Genomic DNA, 22,252 nt, shown 5'->3' on the forward strand with positions numbered 1-22,252 from the left:
CATTCCTGAAGGTGAGAATGAGAACTCAGGATCTTTTCTCTCCAAACTCCAAGGAGCTGAGTTTTTCCTTCCATATTTTGAAGAGTGACAAAACAGCTATCTCTTCCTCTGGTAGATATAGACAAAAACTCATTCCTCACCTGCCGTTCAGGCACGGGAGGGAGTTTGTATATGTAGGTATCTGGCCTGGCTCCCTCCCATCACATGACTTCAGGGTTAGGAACCAGGAACTGAGAACCACGTGGTGCTTATTTGCTTTTTAAAGCAATAATGATCATCTGGCTCCAATCTAGACTGTCAGATGTGCCCATTCAAGATAAAATTACAAAGGTGAATATTTGAAAACCACTTGAAATTCAAGGTGAAGAAAATTAGCCTGCAATATTTCTCTTTTGTGCTGCTTTGTGGCCAGTAAAGAAGGAATTGAAGAGAAATAATAGAGGAAATTCTCGCTTCATCTATTTTTGGTGTTATTTTCTCTGCCAAGTGTATAGTTGAGTTGGAGTTTGTTCGATCAAAGTTTCTCAACACCAGCACTACGGAGAGTGTTGGCTAAATAATTTTTTAAACATTTTTATTGGAAACATTAATATATGAACATACTGTAATTTGATTATATTCCTGTCTTATTAAGCTGTTTTGTCCCTTATCTTACCCCTATCCCATTGAGCACCCTCCTCTTTCCAGTATTCCTTCTTCTGTTTTGACATCTCATTCTTTTTGTCCTCCTCCATTTTTGATGTCAAAGTGCTGGTTGACTCAGAATTATGCAAGTCATCCTGGGGTATCAACAACAGCTATGAGGTCATGGGTTCATGTCTAGAGGTCAGTGTCCCAAAGTATCCCTTCCCACCCTGTGGCTCGTAATTCTTTCTGCGCCTCTTCCACAATGCACTCCAAGCCTTGAAGGGTGAGCTAGAGATGTCTCATTTAGTGTTGAACTCTCTATAACATCTTATCTCCAGCTTGGTTGAGTTTTGACTCACCTCAGTGTCTCCACCATCTCCACAGAATTTCTCCACAGAGTTTCTCTGGCTGATGGTGAGAGCAGCTCTCACATTCTTTCCAGCACCACCTCTGCCACATTCCCTAAGCCCTGGTGGGAGTGTTAGAGATGACTCTTCTGTGCTAAGCACTGGACTTTCTCTTATCATCTCTCCTGTCTTCACCACCATGTGTGAAAAGAAGCTTCTCAAACAAAAAGTGAGAGAACCCTTAATCATTGGGGAATATATATATATAGATAGTTAGATAGATAGATAGATAGATAGATAGATAGATAGATAGATAGATAGATAGATGGAGAGAGACCTAGGAGAAAATTGGATGGGTTCAACTCATCAATTTAGCCAAAGAATAGTGGTATTTTCCCTCTAGAGCCTATGTCCCTCCAAGCCATTTTCAGTACCAGGCATGAATTCAAATTCCTTCCCACTGAGTAAACGTCAAGCCCAACCAGAGAACAGTTGATTGTCCCTATAACTTTTGTGCTACTACTGTGTCCATGGGCACATCTTACCTGATTGGTTGATTGTATCACTTTCCAAACCCACTGCTTGTTAAGACTATTGATGCTTTTCTCTCTCAGCAGCTCACAGAACACTTCCCAGCACTGTGGCAGCTAGCCATCATGGGGGTGGCTTCCATGGGCTGGATAACTCTTGACTGAGGGGAAGCTGTGTGCTAATTATGAATGATGCTAGGAGAAGCATAAGATATAAAACATACTTTTAAAAACATTAAAAATAGAATAACCATATGATCAAACCCTCCCTACTACTGGGCATTCAAAGCAAATGAAATCAGTATATTAGAAAACCAATTTTTGCCATGGCCACATGATACCATTATCTCTGCATTTCACATGTGTGGGTCATAGATGAGACTGAGGGAGCTGGCTCTACTCACAGTTAGGGAAGAAGGCTTTGAACGCAGGTGAGGGAGAAGGTTCTGCTCACAGGAAAGCAAGAAGAGAAGGTCTGGAGCACAGGTTAATCAGAACAATGCCTGTTTGATGCCAAGCTTTCTGGACACTCTTAAAGTAACCAGGGAGCCAGGACAATAACTCAGTAATGTGCTTCTCTTAAAAGCAAGGACCTGAGACATTTCTCCAGAACCCAGGCATAAAACAATGGCATGGTGGTGTGTGTTTGTAATCCCAGTGCTGAGGAGTTAGAGGCAGGAGCTGAATTGGTGAGCTCCTGGTCAATGAGAGACACTGTCTCTGGGAAAGAAAAAAAAAAAAAGGTGGATGTCACCTAAGGAACAGCACCTAAGATCATCCCGTTTCAGCATGCATACACACACACACACACACACACAATTTGCAGCTGTATATATCCACTTGAATAAAAGTGTCCAGAATAAAGAGCAAACATGACAGATGCCTTTCTTATGATCAGCATCTGATGGAAGCAAAGGCATCGGATCGCTGAACAGAAAGGGAGACATCACGGCGGAGAAAGGATGAAGAACATGTTAGATGTAGCAGGGAATCACTTAACACAAAGTTTCACCAAGTATGAGCACTACTGAGAATGAAAATACGTAGAAAATGCAATGTGCCATGTTAACCATATTAACCAGGTTCAAGTTCCACCAAAAACCAAGGTGGTTGCAAAGATGCATGAACAGCAGGAGACAGGAATCCCTGGCAGTCACCTTACGGTGTATCTTCAAAGGATGGGAACGAAATAGAAAAGATCTAAGGGACATGCAACAGGCCTCCGCTGCTCAGCATCTCCAGCTCTTCAAGAGGGGTGTGGGATAGCCTCGCCTTGTGATTGCTCCTACTGGATTGGAAAACAAAGAGAAGAGAGGGAACCATGGGGTGGTTTTCCATGTTTCCATACAAACAGGGAGATTCCAAGGGCTTCTAGGCCAGACAGCATTAGGTCTACCCTCTCCCCTTGTTCACCACGTTGACCTAAGCAGAGTGTCTGAGAAGCCTGTACTAGTAGTTACCCCGTGAGGGCTGAAGATGGAGAAGAAGATCTAATCACTTCAAAAACCTTGGATTGAAGCCGGGCATGGTGGCGCACGCCTTTAATCCCAGCACTCGGGAGGCAGAGGTAGGAGGATCGCCGTGAGTTCGAGGCCACCCTGAGACTACAGAGTGAATTCCAGGTCAGCCTGGGCTAGAGTGAGACCCTACCTCGAAAAATCAAAAAACAAAAAACAAACAAACAAACAAAAAAAAGACTGAAATTCCAGAATACAGACACTGATTTCTAATGTCTGTCTCTCTTTTCATACCTGAGTAGGACCCAGGCCCTTAGCAACACTCCAACGCTTGGGGCCCCATTTTCCTTTCCAGTGAGGTTCTTCTAGAGCCTCCCACTCCTGCACGTCACCTCTGTCCCATCTAAGCAACTGTGGCTGGAATGACTTGAGGTTCTTTCCCGATGTCATCATTAGAAGCACCTTTCCTCTGGCTCTCTGGCTTGCCTCCAGCCCAAGTCCTTAGCCGCTATTTCAGTAGGCCCATAATTCTTTCTTTATCACATAATTTAACTACGAGACCCATCCCTCAGGGAACCCCATCATCTCTGGCTGAAGGTTACACAGAGGAAATACGGGAGATGCACTCGTCCCAACCTGGGAAGGGGGTACAACCCACATCGCAGATGCTGCAGTGGGCCTGGCAACAGGATGTAGCCCTGGCTTCTGCTCCTTCCAAGCGGGAGGCTGAGAGGTGGCTACTGTTCCCACATAAGAGAGGCTATGTGACCCATGGGTAAGTTGGAAGTGTTCCTTCTCACCATCACCATGATCTCCTTCCCACCACAGGACCATGGATAAAGACTGGGTCGGGTTTGCTCCCCATGTGACCCCTCACTATTTTTCTTTTGCTCTATAGCAGTCGGTGATGAGCTGTCTTACCTTCTGCTACATAGTATATTTATACCATTCTTTGTTTTATTTCTTTGTAAAAAATATTTATTTATTTATTTATTTATGAGAAAGAGAGAGAGAGAGATAATGGGCCAGAGCCTTCAGCCTCTACAAACGAACTCCAGATGCATGTGCTTACCTTGTGCATCTGGCTTACGTTAGTCCTAGGTCCTTTGGCTTTGCAGGCAAATACCTTAACTACGAACCTGTCTTTCGAGCCCTGCTTCATGTCTTTAAAAAAAAAAAAAAAGTCACTCAGTGGTTCTTCAACTGTGACGTCATGAACTCTGAGCCTTCTGAAGATCTTTGAAGACCTCAACCCCCTCATGTCACAGATAATGGCAATGGAGACAAGCAGCTGAGTGGCTTGCCAAGGGCCACATGTGACCATGACTGGGAGATGAATTTGATCACTTATGAAACCTTTAAGTCACCAGACACTCTGCTGCCTTCATGGGAGGCCAAGAGCAGAGGCAGTCCCGGCGGCGGGGAGGATCAGTGATGGCCAGGTTATTTGTGGCTACATTGTGGTTGGTGGGACGACGGCACTGGAGACCAGTACAAGTTAGCCGAGATGAGATCACACTCACAGGCCCCTCTGGAGGCTGAAGAGCATTCCTGCCAGCGTCCTCCGCCTGTCCTTGTCACTCTTCTCCTCCTGGGCACTTGCTTTCTTGCCAGGCCAGCTCAGGATTCCTTCACTGCCCACTCTGTCTCACCTGCCTGTAACCTCAGAGTACTTCGCTATGGCCCCCTTCCTCCTCCTCGCCTCTGCTCTCTCCCTCACACCCCTGCCTAGCGCAGTCCGATCGTTCTGTTCACAGGGCTTCCCATTACTTGTCGAGAGCCTATGGAGTCCCCAGCATGGTGTGCAGTATTAATCAAGAGTGTCATAATAACACTTTATGACATGGTGTTTTACCTACTTGACTTGTTTCCAAGACCAAATACCAGACATGAAACAACTTAAGGAAGAACAGGGTTTTATTTCTGCCCCTCTATTCCAGAGGTCCATTCCAACACGGCAGGATGGCAATAGTGACAGGAGCCGGTCACCTTGCATGGACACTCAGGAAGAAGAAAGATAAAGGAAGAGAGGCTGGCCTATAAAACTTCAAGGCCCACCCTCCGTGGCCCACTTCCTCCAGCATGTCTCCAGCCTCCTAAAGTTTCCACAGTCTTCCCTCTCTCCACGTAGGGAGCACCCCCAAATGAAAAAAAAAAAAAACAGAGTGATCACCTACTCCCATTTTCTTTGTATCTTGTTCCCCAGCCAACCTGAAGTCCTACAGACAGTTTCAGTTTTCTCTAGTCCTTGACAACTCGCATCCTTGTGAAGCATAACAAGAATTTAAGGTGGAAACTTCTGGAATCTCTGCAGCACACTGGCCTAACTGACATTGTACAGTGTTGAACCATTTTAAGATTGTTGTGATAATCATGCCAATTTCCCCCTCTTGTTTCTGAGCCTTTCTCCCCAGTTTGCCATTTCCAGCATTTTTTTTTTTTTTTTTTTGGTATATCTCTAAGTGGTCCTCTGTGGATCTACACTGGATTTTTCCTGTCCATTGTGTTGTTTTGCAAGAAATTGCAATTTTCTGGGCTCTAATTAAAGTGCCCCATAGGATGCTCAGATTTTGTTCTGCTTCATAGAATATTGTGCAATTTTTTTTTTTTTACTGTGGTTTTTCCTCCTCTTCATGGATGCTGAATTTTCCACTATGTAAGTACCCACTACAGCCATTCAAGGGTGTGTATTGATTGTAGCTTTCAAAGTTGAGAACACAAGCATTGGACCCCACTCTTCTTAACAGTCCCTCGCTGAGAAGGAGCATGATTGCGTGGCCAAATTTAGGTATCGTTCCTTCTGGAATTTACAACAGAAGTTGTGTTTATTGATTCCCATCCCCAGCTCCAATCTCCTGTCTTCTACTTCCTCTGAACTCTCCTCTCCCTGGACCACGAGAATCCTTCCGCCCTTCCTGCCCTCCTCTCTTCAAGATTATCTGCTTGTATTCACTTCTGGGTACAGATCTACAGTTATAGGCTTAATTCACACTTACCCCCTGTGTACATACCAATAAATATTATAAGATAAGATCTACATTATCAGAGAGAATGCGTGATTTGGGTCTTTTCTGTTTAAGTCTCTTCACTTAATATGATTCTTTCCAAATCCATCCACTTCACTGAAATTTTCATAATTTCATTTTCTCATATTGCTGAATATAATTCCATTGCATATAGGAACCACATTTTCATTGGCTGTTCTTAGCTGTTGAAAACAGAGCAGCTATAAACACAGATGTGCAAGTATCTAGGTATCTCTGTAGTCGAGTGTGGAGTTCTTAGGGAGCATGCCAAGGAGCAGTATGTCCGGGTTTCATGGGAGATCTAGTTCTGACACTGAGAAATCTCCACACTGACTGGCTGTGCTGGTTTGCACTCTCACCAGCAGTGGAAGAAGCTTTCTCTTTGCCTGTATCCTCATCCGCATTTCTTGTCTGTTTTTTTTTTTTTTTTAATTTATTTATTTGACAGAGAAAGAGGGAGAGAGAAAGAATGGGCATGTCAGGGCCTCCAGCCACTGCAATGAACTCCAGATGTGTGTGCCCCCTTATGCATCTGGCTAATGATAGGTCCTGGGGAATCAAACCTGGGTCCTTTGGCTTTGCAGGCAAATGCCTTAACCCTAGAAAAAATTCGTTAGTCCAGTTGCAGCATTCCTGGAGGAAATGGAGACACTCTTTCATGGGAAGCACTGGACAGGGAGAAGGACACACCTACTTTTTTCCAGGTGAGAAGAGCAGTGTCAAGGAACCAAGGATTGCTAGTTAAGGAATGAACCATTGTTTAGACAATAACCTCTCCCAGTCTCAGGTCTTCCTCAGTTAAATGACATTGTGGGGGTCAAAAAGAGCTACAGGTTGGGAAAGTCAACTATAGGGAGGGAATCTGGCCTGCAATATGTAAACATGCACAAGGTATTGTCTGTTACTTTCATAAGAGAAAATGCTAGGTAGGAACAAGAGATTGAAGAGCAGGTTTTCTACTGTGGCAAGCTAGAATGAGGCCAAGGGTCATGTGAAGTGGTTAACTGGAAGGGGTGGGTCAAGGGCTCAATGTGAATGTTAAGAAATGCTGTTACAAAGCTGGAGAGATGGCTTAGTGGTTAAGGAGCTTGCCTGAAAAGCCTAAGGACCCATGTTTGACTCTCCAGGTCCCACGGAAGCCAGAAGCACAAGGCGACACAAGGATGCAAGGTCGCACATGCACACAAAGTGGCACATGCATCTGGAGTTTGATTGTGGGGGCTGGAAGCCCTGGCATGCCAATTCTCTCTTTCACACACACTAATTCTTTCTCTCTCCCTCAAAAAAAAAACAAATTAAAAAGAAAAGAAATGCGATTGCATATTTTAACAAGTGAGTAGCCTCAAGAGCTAAGGTTGCTTTAAGCCTTGCTTGGCCCTCCAGATCCAACTATGGGTCAGAAAAGCCTTGTGTTACTGACAAAGACTACCCTTTATGTCTCAAAATGTACGACGGCCACCTGGCCAGCCGGGGGCTTGATACCAAGAGAATACTGCAGCGGAAAATGCAGAATGCATGACAATATGTGAGGGCTGATTTCTCTATATCCTGAATGGCTTTGTAGGAGGAACTTGAGTTTGTGGCATGCTGGCTCTGTCAGCATCTCCGGGGTTCCCTTTTCTAGGTGAAAGCATTTTCCCCTGCTTATTATAGACTGTACATTCAGGCAAGGCAGCATCCCCTAAATATTTATGTAGTGTATCCCCTTGGGGAAATTTTATAGGGAGAATATGTGCTTGCAAAATAATTCTCAAAGAAGGATTCCAAACTATGGAACATTGTACAGAGCACATACGTGCATAAATTCATGAATGTATGCAAACATATAGGCAGACATGCACGCATGAATGCACACATATATACAAGAAGACATATGTACATGTATGTAGACAAAGTAGCTTTAAAGCATGCAGGGGTTTGTGCTTAGGTTTTGAATTCCAGTGCTTTTACAGATGAGTATTTCAGTAGAGAGCTTCATGCTGCCGGGATGAACATCCAAGTCAGACACAGATTATGGGAGGAATGTATTTCAAGCTCACGGATCCAGGGGGAAGTTTGATCAATGGTGAGAGAGGCTGCTACCCTACATCCCAGCAGAGAGAAACAACCAAACAGACCCAACAGAAAGCAACAGGGACTCCACCAGAGCTCTGACTTCTCTGCATACCTTTTGCCTAGAATTCAGATCTTCCCCCAGTGACACCTTAGGGCTAGACTCCAGGATCTGCCGCCAGTGATACTTCCTCCAGCAGGCAGCTGGAGACCCAAGTTACCAGCTTTAATAAGATACCTGGGTCTATGGGGGACATACATTCAAACTACCACCAACACCTTGCAAAGGTTCCCCAATTAAGTGTCCTTCCCCAGTAACTATCCTGTATTGGAGCCTGTAAGGTAAAAAGAATTGACATCTTCATGATGATAAGTTCTCCATGAATGTGATATGCAGATGTCCTATCTCAGATTTCTGATATAGTTCAGGAGAGATGTGTGTGTTTCTACATCTAGACCCTGCACAGGTTTTGATTTGTCCTACAGGATTTCTCTCCATTTCTTGTTTGTGCTACTGTCTATTGGTTCCCTAGCTCTGCCCTCACAAAATGCCATAGACTGGGTGGCTTAAACCATAGCAAAGTACTGATAACAGTCCTGGAGGCCAAAGGGCAAAACTCAAGGTGACAGGAAAGCTGGTGTCCTCTGAGGTCATGAGAGGAGGCCCTGCTCCAGCCTCTTGCCAAGCTTCTGGTGACCTCTGGAGCTCTTTAGCATGCAGGGGACAATCTCACATTTTTTTCACAGGCATGTCTGTGTCACTCTAATCAGATGTGATCAAAGGCTAGTCCTACCTGGTGTAACCCTATCTTAACTCAATGTACCCAGCATCACCCTATTTCTAAATAATGTCACAGTCTTGGGAACTGGGAGGATTAGAATTTCAGCACACATTTTTTGGAGGAGCATGATTCAATCAATGCAGAACTCCAGGATGTCAGGTATTTGGTTTCATCCTATAGTATGGATACACTCCGTCCTTCACTCCAAGAGCTTCCCTTGGGCTTCTGGAATTCTCGACACAGACAATCGTGGCCCCTGCAGAAACAGTGGTGTGAGTCCGCTGCTGCCACTTCATTCCCCTCACACTGGTGAGAACTTCTGGGACAATGCTGAGTGGTAGTGGAAGGCATTTCCCTTGTGCCCAGTATGAGGGGTAAAGTATCCTGTTCCACACCATTGACTGTGGCATCAAATTTCTTTCATTTATAATGTGCTGTACTGAGTTGAGGAAGATTGTGCCCATTTCTTCTTGTGTGGTTTGATAGTCTATATTTTTTTTAAGATACTCATCCATTTCCTTGAAGTTACCAAAACTATGGGCAAGAGTTGCTTGTAATATCCCTTTTAACTATTTCCAAATGTATTTTATTTTATCATTATTTATTGGGGTGTGTGAGTGCACACAGTACCTGTGTGGAGGTCAAAGGACACCTTTCAGCCCTGTGCACCTATGTGAGGCAGGGTTTGGTGCTCTGCTGTTCTTTGCTATGCTCATTATAAGCGTCTGGAAAATTCTCCTGCCTTCACCTGCCATCTCGTCCATTCATGTACTGAGGTTACAGATGCCCATGGAGACATTCGACCTTTGGCATGGGGTCTGGGAATAAATTTGGGTGCTCCAGGCCCGAGTGACAAGAGCTTTACTCCCTTCCATCTTCAGCCCTCATACTAGGGAGGTGGCTCAGTGGGTAACCCTCTTGCCATGCAAGTGAAGCTCTGAATTCAGATCCCCAGAACCCATGTAAAGCCAAACACGATAGCTCATATCTGCAATCCCTGCTGTCTTACAGCAAGATGAGAGATGGAGACAGGAGGAACCCAGGAAGCTGGTAGACCAGCTAGTCTAGCATACACAGTAGTGGACAACAAGATACCCTACCTGTCCTTGGGCCGTGGTCTATAAAAGCATCGTTAGCTCTCTGTCCTCCTCTGAGTGAAGCAAGCCCCCAGGAACGAGACTGTAGGGAAGCACTTTCCCCAGCTGGGTGGGACTTTGTGACGGAGAACACGTGGCAGTCTTTTGAATGGCTACCTCCCTTCCATGGAAACACTGTAAGAACCTGATAGCATTCCTAGAATTATAAACCTACAAAGACGTGGGGTTAGGCTACAAATGCAGCGGAACAGAAAAGGTTAACCCAAGAGGAAAACGACCAATATACAATGTGTTCACACAGTAAAGTTCTCAGTTTTACAAAGTCAGGCTTCTTACTACTGGGTTGCAAATGGAGGAGGGAAAGGATTAAACTGGTTGTGAGTCAGTTAATTGATGATGGTCCAGAGTTGCATTCCATGTAGAGCATTGGTGGTCTACGAGAATTATCTAGGGCTAGAAAACAGCCGCTCCCAGTCAGGCTGTATCTTGACTCTGAACTCAGCAGCGCCACGTGGCTCAGCTGACACGGTTTCCGTTGCAAGGTACACAGCACACGCTGTGTGCTTCTGGGCTCAGAATGACTTTGCCCTTCAGAATTACCCAAGGGAAATCTTGAGAAAAAGCATTTTAAATGGCTAATTCCAACCGTGCTATTGTAAGCATGTAGTCAGCTCCAGTAAAGGGCTGTGCAGCCTTCAGTAGCTGCGTGGATTGGGGAGTTGCCTCAACTGCTCACTGAACCCACTTTCTGCAAGTTGCCGCCACATCCACAGTGCCCGAAAATGACAAGATCTCCTCAAACTTTGGAAATGAGCACTTAATGATAGGGGCAGGTATGGTTTGGATAAAAAGTGTCCTCTTCAAACGGCTCATGCCCTGTTGAGGGTCTAGGACCAGCTGTCGGCACTGTTTGGGGAGGGTTGGGAAGCTAGCTGGAGGAAGTCGGTGACCTCCTCACATAGGTGGCTTCTGTCAGGTGACAGAGACACGAAGAGAAAAGGAACCGATACAGAAACTTAGCACAGCCAAATTCAAGAGCTGCTTTGTAGGGCAATGGGGCAGACAAGGATGGTCCTTAGCCCAGGCTCTGGCCAGGATATAGTCCTGTGCCTGGCATCATTGTCATGAGGGTGCCACACCCCTGTGCTGGAAGCAGGGTGAATGCCTGGTCACTGTGAACGCATTGTTCAGACTGCTTACTGCTCCCCATTCCTGGCTTGGTACAATGTCTAACAAGTACTAACGCCATTGGTTAGCAATCCCTTAGGGGCACCTTGGGTTTAAAGTCGGAGTCTTATTGTCCAGGGATTTAATTACTCATGTTACCTCATTACCTGTGACCACACACAGGAGAAGTCACAAAAGATGGGCCTGGCAGAGCAAGTCCCTTGAGGCCACTTCCTCCTCTGTTATGAGATGGCATTCAAAACCAGTATTCCAACTGTGCCCATAGGGTGGCCAGCTGCTAACTCACTTCTCCATTCTCAGCTGTCTGCCTCTGGTGGGGCCTGCTATGCTGGGTTTTTTGTTTGTTTGTTTGTTTTGGTTTGGTTTTTTTTGTTGTTTACTTGAATAAACTTTCACTTTGCCTTCAAAAATCCTCCCTCAATCTTTACTCTAGAAACAATTCATGTGTTGTTGCATCAATACCATGGATACAACAGTGAACAAAAGGAAAGTGGCTCTCCATTGATAAGGCTTCCAGTGCACAGGGGAGGATAGGCTTTTAACCTCTTAATCCCACCAATATGAACTGAAGTGAGGGTGGTGGTGGAAAGTCTCCATGTAGACCCAAGAAGTCACAAGAATATAGAGAATGCAGAGGCTGGGAAGACTGCTCATTTCATAAGCTGCTTGCCTTGCAAGCACAAGGACCTGAGTTTGAGTTCCAGAACCCACATACAAATGCCAGGCATGGTGGTGCGCCCCTAGAATCCCAGCACTTGAGAGGCAGAGCCAGGAGAACCCAAGGCTTGCTTGCTGGCCAGCCACTAAAACCCAGTAGCTCCAAGCCAGTAATAGACCCTGTCTCAGAAAAGGTGAGAAGTGAGATTGATGGTTGTTCTCTGACTGCCACATGCATACACATGTATACATACCCACACACATGTGCTTTGCACATACACATATGTTTTTAAATTTTGTTTAAGTTTTTAAATTTATTTTTATTTGCCTCTAGCTACTGCAAATGAACTCCAGGTACATGTGTCGCCTTGTGCATCTGACTTAGGTGGGGCCTGGAGAACTGACCCTGGGTCCTTAGGCTTCCCAGGAAAGTGCTTTAGCCACTAAGCCATCTCTCCCAACCCCTCACATGCTTTAAAAAATAAAAATAGGGAGCCAGGCATGGTGGCGCACACCTTTAATCCCAGCACTCAGGAGGCAGAGGTAGGAGGATCACTGTGAGTTCGAGGCCAACCTGAGAATACAGAATGAATTCCAGGTCAGCCTAGACTAGAGTAAAACCCTGCCTCGGAAAACCAAAATAAATAAATAAAATAAAAACAGGGGCTGGGGAGATGGCCAAGTGGTTAAAGGTGCAACTACTCGCAAAATCTGATGGTCTGGGTTCAATTCCCAACTACCTATGTAAAGCCAGCTGTACAAAGTAGCTCATGCATCCGAAGTTTATTTGCAGTGGCAGGAGGCCTTGGTGACTCATTCTCTCTCTCTCTTTTTCTCAACTTGGAAATATTACAAATAAAAGCCAGGCATGGTGGCGCACGCCTTTAATCCCAGCACTCAGGAGGCAGAGGTTGGAGGATCACTGTGAGTTCGAGGCCACCCTGAGACTACATAGTGAATTCCAGGTCAGCCTGGGCTAGAGTGATACCCTACCTTGAAAAACTATATACATATATATATATATATATATATATATATATATATATATATATATATATATATATATTTAGAGAGAGAGATCAGAACATAGGGAATTCAGAGTCAGCTGAGCTGAGGTCAGAAAGGGCTCTCAGAAAAAGATAAGCTGATGGAGGGTGAGGCTGGAGATCAACCAATAAGGAAGATGTTACTATGTGGGCAAAGCATTGGCAAGCTCTTTCTATAACTGACCACCTATGAAGTAGCAGTCATTGAAATCCCCCCAGTAGAGGGATGCCAGGAGCACACAAATGTGATCCTATGGGTTAGGTGATGGAGGTTGAAATTTGAATTCCATATCATTTTCACATGATGGCTTAGCGGTTAAGCGCTTGCCTGTGAAGCCTAAGGACCCCGGTTTGAGGCTCGGTTCCCCAAGTCCCACGTTAGCCAGATGCACAAGGGGGCGCCACGCGTCTGGAGTTCGTTTGCAGAGGCTGGAAGCCCTGGCGCGCCCATTCTCTCTCTCTCCCTCTATCTGTCTTTCTCTCTGTGTCTGTTGCTCTCAAATAAATTAAAAAAAAAAATCCACAAAATATTCATTTGCTATTTTTGTAGCCATTCCAAAAGTATAAAAGGCATTGCAGTTTGCAGGCCACATAAAAGCACAAGCTAGGTCAGATACGACCTGCAGGCCGTGGTCTGTAGACCCCTGAGGTAGGCAAGGGTCGGATATGCCCTTCAGACCGTGGTCTGGAGACCCCTTCCCCCTTAGATAAGCCAGCAGTTGGAGGATGGTGGGCAGCAGAGTCCGGGCCTCAACAACAAGGACTGTGCACAGCAAACCACCCATGAGAGCGCTCGCTTCTCTGAAGAGCTGCAAACGCCAGCTGCCTTCATGTGACCTACTAAAGGCACATGGCATTCTAGTACAGTTGTTTACGGTCTCATCAAGTGTAAGCTCTGAGGTCAGGAAAAGGGTCTCTGAGTTACCTCATTTGCAAGTAAGAAGAAGTCTTAAGTGTCCAAGGTCAAGGGAGCCATCTACAACCAAAGTGTTCACAGGAGGCCTCGTTGTCACTAGAAAGGAGTGATTTCCTTCCCGCCAGCGACAGTCACGTCCTGTGCTGTGAACAACCGGAACAGCTCATCCTCTCTGCTGAGAACTAGCCTGTCACTCAAGCAAGCCCGAGCAAACGGTCCCGGGTTCCGTGACTCCACGCTTTCCACACATCTTGATGCTGCAGGCGTGGGTGTCTGTCTAGAGGGGACACTGGTAGACAAAATGGCCAGCACCTTCTCAGGGGTGGGGGAGTTCTATAACAAACAAAGGTCCGTGGAGGAAAACCAGAAGAAGCTAGGGCAGCAAAGCAAGGCTCACCGTTTCCGTGCAGAGCTTGGGGGAAGGTGAATCCTTATTCTCCCCCACCTTTGAGGGAGAGAGAGAGAGAGAGAGTTGACATTCAAGGGCTTCAGCCACTGCAATCAAACTCCAGACGCTTGTGCCATCTAGTGCGCGTGTGCAACCCTGCTCTTGCATCACCTTTGTGCGTGAGGCTTACGTGGGATCTGGAGAGAGATCAAACATGGGTCCTTAGGCTTTGTTGGCAAGCGCCTTAACTGCTAAGCTATCTCCCCAGTCCTTGTTCTCCCTTTTAACCAAGACATTTTAGGAGTGACTGAGAGGAAGGGATTTGCTGGATGGAAAGAGAAGAGAGATGTGCTGTATGAGGGGTGCAGGTACACTTTTGTACATAGTTGTGAGTGTGTAAAGTGTATAGGATTCTGTCAATTCAATTGCTGTAACAAAATACCTACTGCTGAATACCTTGTGGAGAATAGAGCATCTTAAAATATATTTTATTTATTTATTTGAGAGAAAGAAAGAGGGAGAGAGAGAGAGAGAGAGAGAGGGAGAGAAGGAGGGAGAGGATGAGCAAGCCAGGGCCTCCAGCCACTGCAAACGAACTCCAGATGCATGTGACCCCTTGTGCTTACGTGGGTCCTGGAGAGTTGAATTGGGATCCTTTGGCTTTGCAGGCAAACACCTGAACTGCTGAGCCATCCCTCCAGCTCCAAGAATAGAGAATTTAAGTTCACAGTGGTGGAGGCTGGGCTCGGTCCCTAGGTTTAACATCTGGCAGGGTCCTTGTGATAAATGGTACCATGGTATGTGAACCCTCGCCCTGACATGTGAAAACTAAGTCCTAAGAATATTGTTAATGTCTTCAAAGAGCAGCACCCCCAATGACAGGATCATTTCCCACCTGGCTGCGCCTCTCGAATGTTCTACCACCTGTCAACACTGCCACCCTGAGGAGCAGAGTGTCAACACGTGAGCCTTCGAGACACGAACCACATTCAAGCCAGAGCACATGCGTGTGTTTGTGCACCTGTGTGCATGTGTGGGAGCGCCTGTGTTCAGACGTGAATGCATGTGTGTGAGCGCATCCACGTGTGTGCACATGTGCGCCGTGTGTGAGAGCATGCGTGTGTACATGGGTACTAATGCTTGCATGCCAAAGATCAGGACAGTAAAGGAAATACATTGCAGCCACAGGGAACAAATAGCATGTGCAAAGGTTCAAAAACACTGAAGCTAGAAAGCGCTTAGCATAGTTGAAAACTCAGTGACGCCTTTTGGTACCAGGAACACGGAGACCAAGGATCTGAGTTCAAGGTGAAGTTGCCAACTAGGGCAGATCTCAGAGCTTTGCTGGTCCTGGTAAGAAAACTGGGTTTTATTCTCTGCACAAAAGAGTGTCTAAGGAGTTTTTTTCTTTTCTTTCCTCTGAGGTTTTTAAAAGAAATATTTTTATGAATCTATTTGCAAGAAGAACAGAAAGAGAGAAAAAGAGGGAGAGAGTGAGACAGAATGGTCATACCATGTCTCTTGCCCTTGCAAACAAACTCCAGATTCATGCACCACTTTGTGCCTCTGGCTTCACATGGGTGCTAGAGAGTTGAACCTGGGCCATCAGGCTTTGCAAGCAAGCTCCTTTAACTGCTGAGCCCTTGGAGGAGTTTTAAGCGTGGAGGCAACCCTATTATTTCTGAGTTCCTGGAGGACAAGGGAAAGGCCTGCATCATGGCAAAACAGCGGTCCTAAGGGCAGTTAGAGTCCACAATGCTTATCGCATGTACGAAGCATACGTGCTCGGTGCTCTGGGCTACAGTTCCACTTAGGGAATATTCAGGATCGCGAAAAATCATGCAAGTCTTTACGAATGTCCATCGTCCTTCCGTGTGGCACTGGGAACGGACACACTTGCCAAAGGCTGCACAGGGCGTGCAGGAAGGACTCGGGCCAGGGGCTCATCTGCTCGAGCGTCACCTGCAGCTGAAGAGGGTTCAGGAAACAACTTCACCGCCTGGATCTGGAGACTGTGAATAATTTGTGGATTGAAAATTTAATATTTTAAGAGAATCCAGTAGGATATTTTATTGAAAATGTTTCTCCCCATAAAAAGTTAAATTAATTGGATGTTGTATGTTTTCTTTAAAATCCTGTGCATGTTGGGCTGGAGAGATGGCTTAGCGGTTAAGCGCTTGCCTGTGAAGCCTAAGGACCCCGGTTCGAGGCTCGGTTCCCCAGGTCCCACGTTAGCCAGATGCACGAGGGGGCGCCATGCGTCTGGAGTTCGTTTGCAGAGGCTGGAAGCCCTGGCGCGCCCATTCTCTCTCTCTCCCTCTATCTGTCTTTCTCTCTGTGTCTGTTGCTCTCAAATAAATTAAAAAAAAAAAACCCTGTGCATGCTAACGAATAAGTTCTGTGTCGTACCTGGACTGTTTCCTGTATACTACTTTCCTTACCCCCCACAAATGATAGAACAGAAGGCAAAAAGAATGCAAGGGAGGGGCTACACACGCTGAATTTAATGAGAATTTCTGTATTGCCAGAATTCTGAACATCACACTCACTTTCCCCAAAAGAAGTAAAAATAAGATGTGCAAATGAAGAAAGTATTCTTTCCTTCTTATTGTTTTTCATTTCATTTAGCCTACCCCCATCCACCTTTAACTCACTGTGTAACAGAGGATGACCTTGAACTTTTGCTCCTCTCCCCTCTACCTCCCGACTTCTGACGTTACAAGCATATGTCACCACACTCAGTTTTGACTCAATGCTGGAGAGCAAACCCAGGGCCTCTGAGCTATGTGCCAGCCCTGAAAGTATCACAGTAATATGGAGATTTACATATGAACTAGTTACAGATATTTACTTTGGAATGGGAGAAGGGAGCACTCCACGTGGGCTGTTCTGAGTGTGCTGTCCCCTAGGTCCTTGCTGTGTGTCTGGCTCTGTAGTGAAGGAGTCCCAAGAAGGCTCATGGTCTGTTCTGCTCAAAGTGACAAGGAACCGAAATGGACTTGGGGAAATGTACTTCGTCCCTACATTACCCGTAACACGTACCGCAGCCTGGTTACTTAAGCGCTAGAAACTTTTGAGACATGATCTGAGGAAGCCTAGGCTGGCCTTGAACTGGCTGTGTAACTGAGAATGACCTTGAACTCCTGATCCTTCTGCCTTAGCCTGTCAAGTGCTGGGATTATAGGAATGAGCCACCACATCCAGTGAGCATTACACTAAGAACTTTCTCAGAGGTGACTTGTCAGCAACCACCTCGTGGGCTCCATATGCTCCTGCGGGTCCTGCCCTGAGAGCTTTGGTATTTCAATTCATTTCTGCTTGTACCAACTCTGTCGGGAGCTGGCCTGTCTTTGGAAAAGGAAAGGGGCTCAGTGGTGTAAGGGTCACCCAGGTAGTAAGTGAGGAGATGGGTCCTCTGGTCTCCAGTTCAGAGTTCCCAACCTCCGTCCCAGGGTGCTACACGTCTCTGCTTGACCAGGGAGCCAGGCACCTCTGGGTCTAGATTCCCATCCTGCCCTAAGCCACTTACCTGAAGTCTTGAACCCTCGCTTTGCCCATATATGGTCACAAGTACAAAAGAGGTAAACATTCACTCTGTAGGGTCACCACGACACTCAAGGAAATACTGGGCTAGGGAGATAGCTCAGTGGGTGAAATGCTTGCCACATGGGGACCCAAGTTTGATCCCCAGAATCCATGATTTTTTTAAGCTAGGTATGATGGCTCTGGTCACACATGAAGCTTATGAACAAGAAATGAGAGGCGTGAAGGAAGTCACAGCGATCTTCGAGCTCCCCAGAACCCAGCAGGTCTCTGCAGCTCTCCTTGCCCTGGCTCTAGCCCCGCCTCTTGAAGCTGCCACCCCAGTACACCCAACTCATCTTTTTTTCCCACCTATTCCTGTCAGTAAGTCATCTCCAGCTTCCTTCAGGAAACCTGCCAATTGGGGTAAGATTCCTACTAGACCCTCTGGCAGACAGATGAATGGAGCCCCCAGGCTGAGCAGCAGGTTTGGAAATTATTAAAATCACTGTCTCTCTGGGTATTTTAAAAATAAACACTTGTGGAAAATAGCCATCTTCCTCCACTCAAGCCTGGAAGCTGAGGGTTAGATACTCAAGACCCAAAGAAGAATCTAAAAAGACTGAAAGAAAGCAACTCATCATGCTGGCTAAAAACTAAGGGAATGATTCATTTAACTTTCCTCTTGAGAAAGTACCTGAGATATAAGGAGTCAGCAAGTGCGTCCTGCTGATGTGCCCAATGCTCACACCAGTGGGGAGGGGCCACGCCAGCAAGAGGCTTGCGGAGCAGGCCAGAGGGAGCGCTCTCCTTGGCCACAAATATCTAAAGGCATCTGCAGACAGGGTGATTCTTCACATCAGCTCATAGGCATATAAGCTGTATTAGGCATTTTTAATTTTACAAGCATTATATATCCATATTTCTGAGTACTCCACATGACAACTTTCTCCATTTCTCTGTAGATAAGAGTTTTCTAATGCAGCTGGGGGTATTGTAAGGAAAGCCTACTTTCTTTCTTATGAATATAGGATTTTCAAGGTTTTTCTTTTTTCCCAACGTTTTTTTTTTTTTTTTCCAAAGAGTCCAATAGATGGGCCTTTAGCAGAACATAGCAGTAAAGGGTTCTCCCCAGGCCTTACTTCTGCTGTGGGAAAACCCAAAACAGGGAGAACGTAGGGGATGGGATGAAAGCCTCTCTAATTCCCTAGTACACAATGGAAAAGCCCATTATCAATTCCTGCTCACTTGAAGGCCATAGGAAGATTAAGACGTCACTCCTGGGAAGCAAACAGCCTAAGAGCTATTTTATTTATATATGGGTGTGTGTGTGTCTGTGTGTGTGTGCATAAGAATTTAATTACGAAAATGTGTGCACACACATATGCAGATGTGCACGTGTATATGATGGATACAAAAGGAGAAATAAAGTGGGTATTTTCAGAAGCTCGGAGCACACGAGCCAAGCACACCAATTATCTTCATCTATTTTCTGTCGCTGTAACAAAAATGTGTTAGGCTCATGGCTCTGGAGCCTGAGACTGCCCAGAGCATGATGCAGGCGGGCACCTGGTGAGGACTTTTTGCCACACCACGATGAGCCACAATGCCTGTGCCAGCTCAGGGGTCTTCTCTTTTTTTTTTTTTTTTTTTCTGAGAGAGAGAGAGAGAAAGAGAATTGGCGCACCAGGGCCTCCAGCCACTGTAATCAAACTCCAGATGTGTGTACCACCTTGTGCGCATGTGCAACCTTGCACGTTTGCATCATCTTGCGTCTGCCTTACATGGAACCTGGAGAGTTTAACATGGGTCCTTAGCTGTCACGGGCAAGCACCTTCACCCCTGAGCCATCTCTCCAGCTCGGTCTTTTCCTTTTATAAAGCCACTGGTGCCCTCACGGGGTCCATTCTCATGACTTTGCCTCATCCCAGTTCCCTTCCACAAGCCATCAACTTACCATCTCCACATACCATCAACATGGGGATTTGGAAATTGTTTCCAGCATGTGAACCTCTGGGGTGCCATTAAAGCCATGGTGCTGGGTCTAAGTGCAGAACCATCACAGCACATCTAGACTTGAGGCTCCGGTAAGGAATGCTCCCAGACCCTCAGACCCTCTGCTCAATCTTCACCCAGTAAACGTGCGAGGATTTGTTCCGGGGCTCCTGGGAGTAGCAGATTCTCCAACTCATAGACCTGCAGGGCCTGGCAGGTCTTTGTGATTGGGAAGGGAGACACTTCGCAGCTTCGATGGCCAGTGGTACCAGCCACAGCATAAGCATAGGATGAATAGCCAGATGCCAAAAAGGTCAGGAGGGTGAGCATACACTGACGTGACCAGTGTATGTTCAGTTCCCATAGCAGATGAATGAAGACTGTATTTATTTCATTTCTATTTAAGATATATTCATTGCATGCATTAATGGGACTCAATGTGAATATTTTCATAAATGCATTCAGTAGGCACAAATCCAATCCAGCCACCTTTCTTTCGCCGTTGGCTGCCTCTATCTTGCCCACTACCAAGCCCCTAGTAACCACTAGTTAACTCTTGGTTTCTACCTGAAATAAAGTGTGTGGCCCTTGTTGAAGCAGTCTGAGATCCCAGACTGTCTTGGCTCAGGCACAGGGAACTGATCACAGATCTTCCAGTCTACTAGGATGGACAAAGTTGTCACTATAATAGACAGTGAACACTAGCTGAGAGTGAGGGCATGGGGACCCATGTCAGGATAAAGGCCTGGAGCCCAGAGCAAGAGAGGGCTGCATAGCCTGGGCAGGGCTATCACCCTAGAGAAGGAGCTGGGGCTTTGCCAAACTGGAAATCTTTCACTGAGAAGGGGTGTTTTCCACCACGAAAGGGTGGTCTAGGCTGCCCTCAAGTTCCTTGTCCATAGACCTGCTCAACAACAGACTCCTAGTTTCCCAAAGTCGGATACACGATTGGCATCACTCCCTTCCTTTCGTCATGTGTGAGGCCTCTGAGTGTATGATGTGGATCAATGGACAGTGTGTTGGTGAGGGGAGGCATGGGGTAGTTTTGTTCCTATCACTCCTATGTCATTAAAACCAGGATTCATAGCTCGAAAGGATTCAGTAGCTCAGGAAGGGTTTGGTGGGGAGGGCTCTGCAATTATGCATTTTCATTTTGATCAGTATGGTTTCATAAGATTTTTCTATATATGTATACACTATGTGGACAATATACAGCCTATGCAGTCTGTGCACCATATTTTATTTGTGTGTGTGTGTTTGAAAAGGCAGACACAAATATGGAAATGCATGTATGTGTGCAAAGCAAATGACTCACTGGTCTAGGAGTATGATACGTGTGTGTATGTGTTATCTACAAACTACATACATCTACCTATATACTCCATGTGGCTCTATCTCTTGTTTCCACTAAAAGGATGCTTCTCATTAGTATGAAAACTTGCTCTTTTCTTTAAACAATGATAAGTTGCTGTATACCAAATAATTATTTTAGAAAAAATTTATTTATGATATGTGAGCAACAATGTTTGATTTTCATACTTATGTTCCTTACCTATATACCCAGGGATGCATAGAAAATTGCTCAGGTGATGAGGGGGTCATGAACAGAAAAAAGTACACCCTGGGAACATTAAAATGTAAAGAAAGGAATTTGTCGCCAGAAGGTCAGAGAAATAGTGACTCTGCAGGGAGTAGCTAGTTAATTACCATTTTCCGTCTGGATACTGGTCATACATGTGCTCATGCTTTAATAATTAAGTGATCTGTGCACGTGCATCATGTGGTTTCCTAGATATCCTTTTACTCTAAAAGGTTTATTAAAAACATAAACTGGAGTAATATTCCCAGTTACCTTTCTATCACTGAGGAGGTTGAAGTCTTTAGGGAAAGAAGACCGAGGGTAAAGATGCAAAGTAAAATACTTCTACCTATGCAAGGCCATGTCAGAGAATGTCTTATGGAATTGGTTCCTTGAAACCAAGCATTAAGATGCAGGCATGGTTAGTGAGAGGCCCACATGGCCAATGTAGTTATAGTAAGCATAGAAACACTTGTAAAAGCGCTGGAGAGATGGCTTAGCAGTTAAGGAGCTTGCCTACAAAGCCAAAGGATCTAGGTTCAATTCCCCAGGACCCACGTATACCAGATGCACAAGGTGGCACATGTGCCCAGAGCTCCTTTGCAGCAGCTGGAGGGCCTGGCATGCTCATTTTCTTTGTATCTGCCTCTCTCTTTCAAATAAATAAAAATTTTTAAATAAAAATATTTAAAAATAAAAGTAAAAACATTTTTAAAGCTGTTTGCTCTGAGATTTATAAACCTATGGAGTCGTGCGTTTCAAATATCAGACTATATATTCTAGAAATCCGAGTCTTCTACCAGAATTGTACATGGACCTGCAGATGCCTGACGGGAGAGTTGCAGGCCGCGCCTCACACTGGTTAGTCGGCTGGGTGACTGTGGTAGCCTGGCCTGTTCTTAGGCCTGGCAATGCTCACTTGATGTTCAACACTGCTGGTGTGAGCAATCAATGTTTCCTCCGCATGTACTTCTTTTGAAATATTTGTGTAGAACGTAGCACAGAATAACACTGTATACTAAAAGTTCATGCCCACAGTTGGG

Source organism: Jaculus jaculus, chromosome 5 (assembly GCF_020740685.1).
Source record: "Jaculus jaculus isolate mJacJac1 chromosome 5, mJacJac1.mat.Y.cur, whole genome shotgun sequence".
Lineage (NCBI taxonomy): Eukaryota > Metazoa > Chordata > Mammalia > Rodentia > Dipodidae > Jaculus > Jaculus jaculus.